The sequence below is a fragment of the Mixophyes fleayi genome, unplaced genomic scaffold (assembly GCF_038048845.1).
Source record: "Mixophyes fleayi isolate aMixFle1 unplaced genomic scaffold, aMixFle1.hap1 Scaffold_169, whole genome shotgun sequence".
Taxonomy (NCBI): Eukaryota; Metazoa; Chordata; class Amphibia; order Anura; family Limnodynastidae; genus Mixophyes; species Mixophyes fleayi.
In genome coordinates, this window is record NW_027446035.1 from 5,898 (window position 1) to 12,500 (window position 6,603).

At 48.2% G+C, this 6,603-nt stretch overlaps 8 non-coding genes across 8 annotated transcripts; all 8 read right to left on the minus strand.

Moving 5' to 3' along the window:
* Positions 1 to 212: 212 nt before the first annotated feature.
* On the minus strand, positions 213 to 331 carry LOC142117114 (5S ribosomal RNA). Its single transcript, XR_012682704.1, has one exon. It is a non-coding gene; the product is annotated as a 5S ribosomal RNA (ribosomal RNA).
* A 688-nt stretch (positions 332 to 1,019) lies between these two features.
* On the minus strand, positions 1,020 to 1,138 carry LOC142117136 (5S ribosomal RNA). Its single transcript, XR_012682724.1, has one exon. It is a non-coding gene; the product is annotated as a 5S ribosomal RNA (ribosomal RNA).
* A 688-nt stretch (positions 1,139 to 1,826) lies between these two features.
* On the minus strand, positions 1,827 to 1,945 carry LOC142117096 (5S ribosomal RNA). Its single transcript, XR_012682688.1, has one exon. It is a non-coding gene; the product is annotated as a 5S ribosomal RNA (ribosomal RNA).
* Positions 1,946 to 2,633: 688 nt separating this feature from the next.
* On the minus strand, positions 2,634 to 2,752 carry LOC142117108 (5S ribosomal RNA). The gene has a single exon (XR_012682699.1). It is a non-coding gene; the product is annotated as a 5S ribosomal RNA (ribosomal RNA).
* Positions 2,753 to 3,440: 688 nt separating this feature from the next.
* Positions 3,441 to 3,559, minus strand: LOC142117148 (5S ribosomal RNA). The gene has a single exon (XR_012682735.1). It is a non-coding gene; the product is annotated as a 5S ribosomal RNA (ribosomal RNA).
* Positions 3,560 to 4,247: 688 nt separating this feature from the next.
* Positions 4,248 to 4,366, minus strand: LOC142117120 (5S ribosomal RNA). Its single transcript, XR_012682711.1, has one exon. It is a non-coding gene; the product is annotated as a 5S ribosomal RNA (ribosomal RNA).
* A 688-nt stretch (positions 4,367 to 5,054) lies between these two features.
* On the minus strand, positions 5,055 to 5,173 carry LOC142117115 (5S ribosomal RNA). Its single transcript, XR_012682705.1, has one exon. It is a non-coding gene; the product is annotated as a 5S ribosomal RNA (ribosomal RNA).
* Positions 5,174 to 5,867: 694 nt separating this feature from the next.
* LOC142117123 (5S ribosomal RNA) lies at positions 5,868 to 5,986 on the minus strand. The gene has a single exon (XR_012682712.1). It is a non-coding gene; the product is annotated as a 5S ribosomal RNA (ribosomal RNA).
* Positions 5,987 to 6,603: the final 617 nt, after the last annotated feature.

The window sequence follows — 6,603 nt, forward strand, 5'->3', positions numbered from 1 at the left end:
TCCCAGGACAGATCAGATCTTATTTAAGTTGTGAATTATCCACCAACATGTTCCTGGTGGATGTGGCAGCTGTTAAGTGTAGGTGAAGTTTTTGAAAGAGCTAGATGTGCAGGAATAAATGAATGAAGTGTGCAATTGTAAAAGGGAGAAGCCGAAGACAAGAGTGACCCCTGCTGGTTTGAAAGTGAAAAAGTGATTTCAGCAGCAGCAAAAGCCTACAGCACCTGGTATTCCCAGGCGGTCTCCCATCCAAGTACTAACCAGGCCTGACCCTGCTTAGCTTCTGAGATCAGACGAGATCGGGCGTGTTCAGGGTGGTGTGGCCGTAGGCAGAGACAAGGCTCTCAGTTGGTCCTTTTCTACTCGTCACAAGCAGCAGCAGCAGCAGTGGTAGGCTTGATCCTCCTCCCCAGGCCAGCTGCTCCTTACTTTCTAATCATCCACACACTTTGCTTCGGCTGCATGACAGCACCAGGACAAGGCAGTCTCTCGCTCTCTCTCTCCTAGCCTGCTCTTGCTTCTTTAACCTTTGCAGTCACTTTTTCTTTCATGCACCCCCAGACAGCAGCAGACTTTGTCAATCTGCCTTATAACCCTTCCTTGACATTTCTTGCATTTTTTTTAAACATTTTCCTATCTTTTTTGGGGGGTTATCCTCAAGATCCTCACTTTTTCTGCTTAGTGGCTACAAATGGTGGCTGTCTTCTTCTGACCTGCTATAAGTCTGAGATTTCCCTCCTCTTGACTTTTCAAAGACTGGCCCATGGGGTGCAGGATATGGCTGGGGAAGGTCCCTGTGATTTCCACTTGTTTGGACTCCTGGTGTGCTAAGCTGAAGGGAGCATGTTCCTGGTGGATGTGGCAGCTTTTAAGTGTAGGTAAAGTGTGAGTGTAGTTTTTGAAAGAGCTAGATGTGCAGGAATAAATGAATGAAGTGTGCAATTGTAAAAGGGAGAAGCCGAAGACAAGAGTGACCCCTGCTGGTTTGAAAGTGAAAAAGTGATTTCAGCAGCAGCAAAAGCCTACAGCACCTGGTATTCCCAGGCGGTCTCCCATCCAAGTACTAACCAGGCCTGACCCTGCTTAGCTTCCGAGATCAGACGAGATCGGGTGTGTCCAGGGTGGTGTGGCCGTAGGCAGAGACAAGGCTCTCAGTTGGTCCTTTTCTACTCGTCACAAGCAGCAGCAGCAGCAGTGGTAGGCTTGATCCTCCTCCCCAGGCCAGCTGCTCCTTACTTTCTAATCATCCACACACTTTGCTTCGGCTGCATGACAGCACCAGGACAAGGCAGTCTCTCGCTCTCTCTCTCCTAGCCTGCTCTTGCTTCTTTAACCTTTGCAGTCACTTTTTCTTTCATGCACCCCCAGACAGCAGCAGACTTTGTCAATCTGCCTTATAACCCTTCCTTGACATTTCTTGCATTTTTTTTAAACATTTTCCTATCTTTTTTGGGGGGTTATCCTCAAGATCCTCACTTTTTCTGCTTAGTGGCTACAAATGGTGGCTGTCTTCTTCTGACCTGCTATAAGTCTGAGATTTCCCTCCTCTTGACTTTTCAAAGACTGGCCCATGGGGTGCAGGATATGGCTGGGGAAGGTCCCTGTGATTTCCACTTGTTTGGACTCCTGGTGTGCTAAGCTGAAGGGAGCATGTTCCTGGTGGATGTGGCAGCTTTTAAGTGTAGGTAAAGTGTGAGTGTAGTTTTTGAAAGAGCTAGATGTGCAGGAATAAATGAATGAAGTGTGCAATTGTAAAAGGGAGAAGCCGAAGACAAGAGTGACCCCTGCTGGTTTGAAAGTGAAAAAGTGATTTCAGCAGCAGCAAAAGCCTACAGCACCTGGTATTCCCAGGCGGTCTCCCATCCAAGTACTAACCAGGCCTGACCCTGCTTAGCTTCCGAGATCAGACGAGATCGGGCGTGTTCAGGGTGGTGTGGCCGTAGGCAGAGACAAGGCTCTCAGTTGGTCCTTTTCTACTCGTCACAAGCAGCAGCAGCAGCAGTGGTAGGCTTGATCCTCCTCCCCAGGCCAGCTGCTCCTTACTTTCTAATCATCCACACACTTTGCTTCGGCTGCATGACAGCACCAGGACAAGGCAGTCTCTCGCTCTCTCTCTCCTAGCCTGCTCTTGCTTCTTTAACCTTTGCAGTCACTTTTTCTTTCATGCACCCCCAGACAGCAGCAGACTTTGTCAATCTGCCTTATAACCCTTCCTTGACATTTCTTGCATTTTTTTTAAACATTTTCCTATCTTTTTTGGGGGGTTATCCTCAAGATCCTCACTTTTTCTGCTTAGTGGCTACAAATGGTGGCTGTCTTCTTCTGACCTGCTATAAGTCTGAGATTTCCCTCCTCTTGACTTTTCAAAGACTGGCCCATGGGGTGCAGGATATGGCTGGGGAAGGTCCCTGTGATTTCCACTTGTTTGGACTCCTGGTGTGCTAAGCTGAAGGGAGCATGTTCCTGGTGGATGTGGCAGCTTTTAAGTGTAGGTAAAGTGTGAGTGTAGTTTTTGAAAGAGCTAGATGTGCAGGAATAAATGAATGAAGTGTGCAATTGTAAAAGGGAGAAGCCGAAGACAAGAGTGACCCCTGCTGGTTTGAAAGTGAAAAAGTGATTTCAGCAGCAGCAAAAGCCTACAGCACCTGGTATTCCCAGGCGGTCTCCCATCCAAGTACTAACCAGGCCTGACCCTGCTTAGCTTCCGAGATCAGACGAGATCGGGCGTGTTCAGGGTGGTGTGGCCGTAGGCAGAGACAAGGCTCTCAGTTGGTCCTTTTCTACTCGTCACAAGCAGCAGCAGCAGCAGTGGTAGGCTTGATCCTCCTCCCCAGGCCAGCTGCTCCTTACTTTCTAATCATCCACACACTTTGCTTCGGCTGCATGACAGCACCAGGACAAGGCAGTCTCTCGCTCTCTCTCTCCTAGCCTGCTCTTGCTTCTTTAACCTTTGCAGTCACTTTTTCTTTCATGCACCCCCAGACAGCAGCAGACTTTGTCAATCTGCCTTATAACCCTTCCTTGACATTTCTTGCATTTTTTTTAAACATTTTCCTATCTTTTTTGGGGGGTTATCCTCAAGATCCTCACTTTTTCTGCTTAGTGGCTACAAATGGTGGCTGTCTTCTTCTGACCTGCTATAAGTCTGAGATTTCCCTCCTCTTGACTTTTCAAAGACTGGCCCATGGGGTGCAGGATATGGCTGGGGAAGGTCCCTGTGATTTCCACTTGTTTGGACTCCTGGTGTGCTAAGCTGAAGGGAGCATGTTCCTGGTGGATGTGGCAGCTTTTAAGTGTAGGTAAAGTGTGAGTGTAGTTTTTGAAAGAGCTAGATGTGCAGGAATAAATGAATGAAGTGTGCAATTGTAAAAGGGAGAAGCCGAAGACAAGAGTGACCCCTGCTGGTTTGAAAGTGAAAAAGTGATTTCAGCAGCAGCAAAAGCCTACAGCACCTGGTATTCCCAGGCGGTCTCCCATCCAAGTACTAACCAGGCCTGACCCTGCTTAGCTTCCGAGATCAGACGAGATCGGGTGTGTCCAGGGTGGTGTGGCCGTAGGCAGAGACAAGGCTCTCAGTTGGTCCTTTTCTACTCGTCACAAGCAGCAGCAGCAGCAGTGGTAGGCTTGATCCTCCTCCCCAGGCCAGCTGCTCCTTACTTTCTAATCATCCACACACTTTGCTTCGGCTGCATGACAGCACCAGGACAAGGCAGTCTCTCGCTCTCTCTCTCCTAGCCTGCTCTTGCTTCTTTAACCTTTGCAGTCACTTTTTCTTTCATGCACCCCCAGACAGCAGCAGACTTTGTCAATCTGCCTTATAACCCTTCCTTGACATTTCTTGCATTTTTTTTAAACATTTTCCTATCTTTTTTGGGGGGTTATCCTCAAGATCCTCACTTTTTCTGCTTAGTGGCTACAAATGGTGGCTGTCTTCTTCTGACCTGCTATAAGTCTGAGATTTCCCTCCTCTTGACTTTTCAAAGACTGGCCCATGGGGTGCAGGATATGGCTGGGGAAGGTCCCTGTGATTTCCACTTGTTTGGACTCCTGGTGTGCTAAGCTGAAGGGAGCATGTTCCTGGTGGATGTGGCAGCTTTTAAGTGTAGGTAAAGTGTGAGTGTAGTTTTTGAAAGAGCTAGATGTGCAGGAATAAATGAATGAAGTGTGCAATTGTAAAAGGGAGAAGCCGAAGACAAGAGTGACCCCTGCTGGTTTGAAAGTGAAAAAGTGATTTCAGCAGCAGCAAAAGCCTACAGCACCTGGTATTCCCAGGCGGTCTCCCATCCAAGTACTAACCAGGCCTGACCCTGCTTAGCTTCCGAGATCAGACGAGATCGGGCGTGTTCAGGGTGGTGTGGCCGTAGGCAGAGACAAGGCTCTCAGTTGGTCCTTTTCTACTCGTCACAAGCAGCAGCAGCAGCAGTGGTAGGCTTGATCCTCCTCCCCAGGCCAGCTGCTCCTTACTTTCTAATCATCCACACACTTTGCTTCGGCTGCATGACAGCACCAGGACAAGGCAGTCTCTCGCTCTCTCTCTCCTAGCCTGCTCTTGCTTCTTTAACCTTTGCAGTCACTTTTTCTTTCATGCACCCCCAGACAGCAGCAGACTTTGTCAATCTGCCTTATAACCCTTCCTTGACATTTCTTGCATTTTTTTTAAACATTTTCCTATCTTTTTTGGGGGGTTATCCTCAAGATCCTCACTTTTTCTGCTTAGTGGCTACAAATGGTGGCTGTCTTCTTCTGACCTGCTATAAGTCTGAGATTTCCCTCCTCTTGACTTTTCAAAGACTGGCCCATGGGGTGCAGGATATGGCTGGGGAAGGTCCCTGTGATTTCCACTTGTTTGGACTCCTGGTGTGCTAAGCTGAAGGGAGCATGTTCCTGGTGGATGTGGCAGCTTTTAAGTGTAGGTAAAGTGTGAGTGTAGTTTTTGAAAGAGCTAGATGTGCAGGAATAAATGAATGAAGTGTGCAATTGTAAAAGGGAGAAGCCGAAGACAAGAGTGACCCCTGCTGGTTTGAAAGTGAAAAAGTGATTTCAGCAGCAGCAAAAGCCTACAGCACCTGGTATTCCCAGGCGGTCTCCCATCCAAGTACTAACCAGGCCTGACCCTGCTTAGCTTCCGAGATCAGACGAGATTGGGCGTGTTCAGGGTGGTGTGGCCGTAGGCAGAGACAAGGCTCTCAGTTGGTCCTTTTCTACTCGTCACAAGCAGCAGCAGCAGCAGCAGCAGTGGTAGGCTTGATCCTCCTCCCCAGGCCAGCTGCTCCTTACTTTCTAATCATCCACACACTTTGCTTCGGCTGCATGACAGCACCAGGACAAGGCAGTCTCTCGCTCTCTCTCTCCTAGCCTGCTCTTGCTTCTTTAACCTTTGCAGTCACTTTTTCTTTCATGCACCCCCAGACAGCAGCAGACTTTGTCAATCTGCCTTATAACCCTTCCTTGACATTTCTTGCATTTTTTTTAAACATTTTCCTATCTTTTTTGGGGGGTTATCCTCAAGATCCTCACTTTTTCTGCTTAGTGGCTACAAATGGTGGCTGTCTTCTTCTGACCTGCTATAAGTCTGAGATTTCCCTCCTCTTGACTTTTCAAAGACTGGCCCATGGGGTGCAGGATATGGCTGGGGAAGGTCCCTGTGATTTCCACTTGTTTGGACTCCTGGTGTGCTAAGCTGAAGGGAGCATGTTCCTGGTGGATGTGGCAGCTTTTAAGTGTAGGTAAAGTGTGAGTGTAGTTTTTGAAAGAGCTAGATGTGCAGGAATAAATGAATGAAGTGTGCAATTGTAAAAGGGAGAAGCCGAAGACAAGAGTGACCCCTGCTGGTTTGAAAGTGAAAAAGTGATTTCAGCAGCAGCAAAAGCCTACAGCACCTGGTATTCCCAGGCGGTCTCCCATCCAAGTACTAACCAGGCCTGACCCTGCTTAGCTTCCGAGATCAGACGAGATCGGGCGTGTTCAGGGTGGTGTGGCCGTAGGCAGAGACAAGGCTCTCAGTTGGTCCTTTTCTACTCGTCACAAGCAGCAGCAGCAGCAGTGGTAGGCTTGATCCTCCTCCCCAGGCCAGCTGCTCCTTACTTTCTAATCATCCACACACTTTGCTTCGGCTGCATGACAGCACCAGGACAAGGCAGTCTCTCGCTCTCTCTCTCCTAGCCTGCTCTTGCTTCTTTAACCTTTGCAGTCACTTTTTCTTTCATGCACCCCCAGACAGCAGCAGACTTTGTCAATCTGCCTTATAACCCTTCCTTGACATTTCTTGCATTTTTTTTAAACATTTTCCTATCTTTTTTGGGGGGTTATCCTCAAGATCCTCACTTTTTCTGCTTAGTGGCTACAAATGGTGGCTGTCTTCTTCTGACCTGCTATAAGTCTGAGATTTCCCTCCTCTTGACTTTTCAAAGACTGGCCCATGGGGTGCAGGATATGGCTGGGGAAGGTCCCTGTGATTTCCACTTGTTTGGACTCCTGGTGTGCTAAGCTGAAGGGAGCATGTTCCTGGTGGATGTGGCAGCTTTTAAGTGTAGGTAAAGTGTGAGTGTAGTTTTTGAAAGAGCTAGATGTGCAGGAATAAATGAATGAAGTGTGCAATTGTAA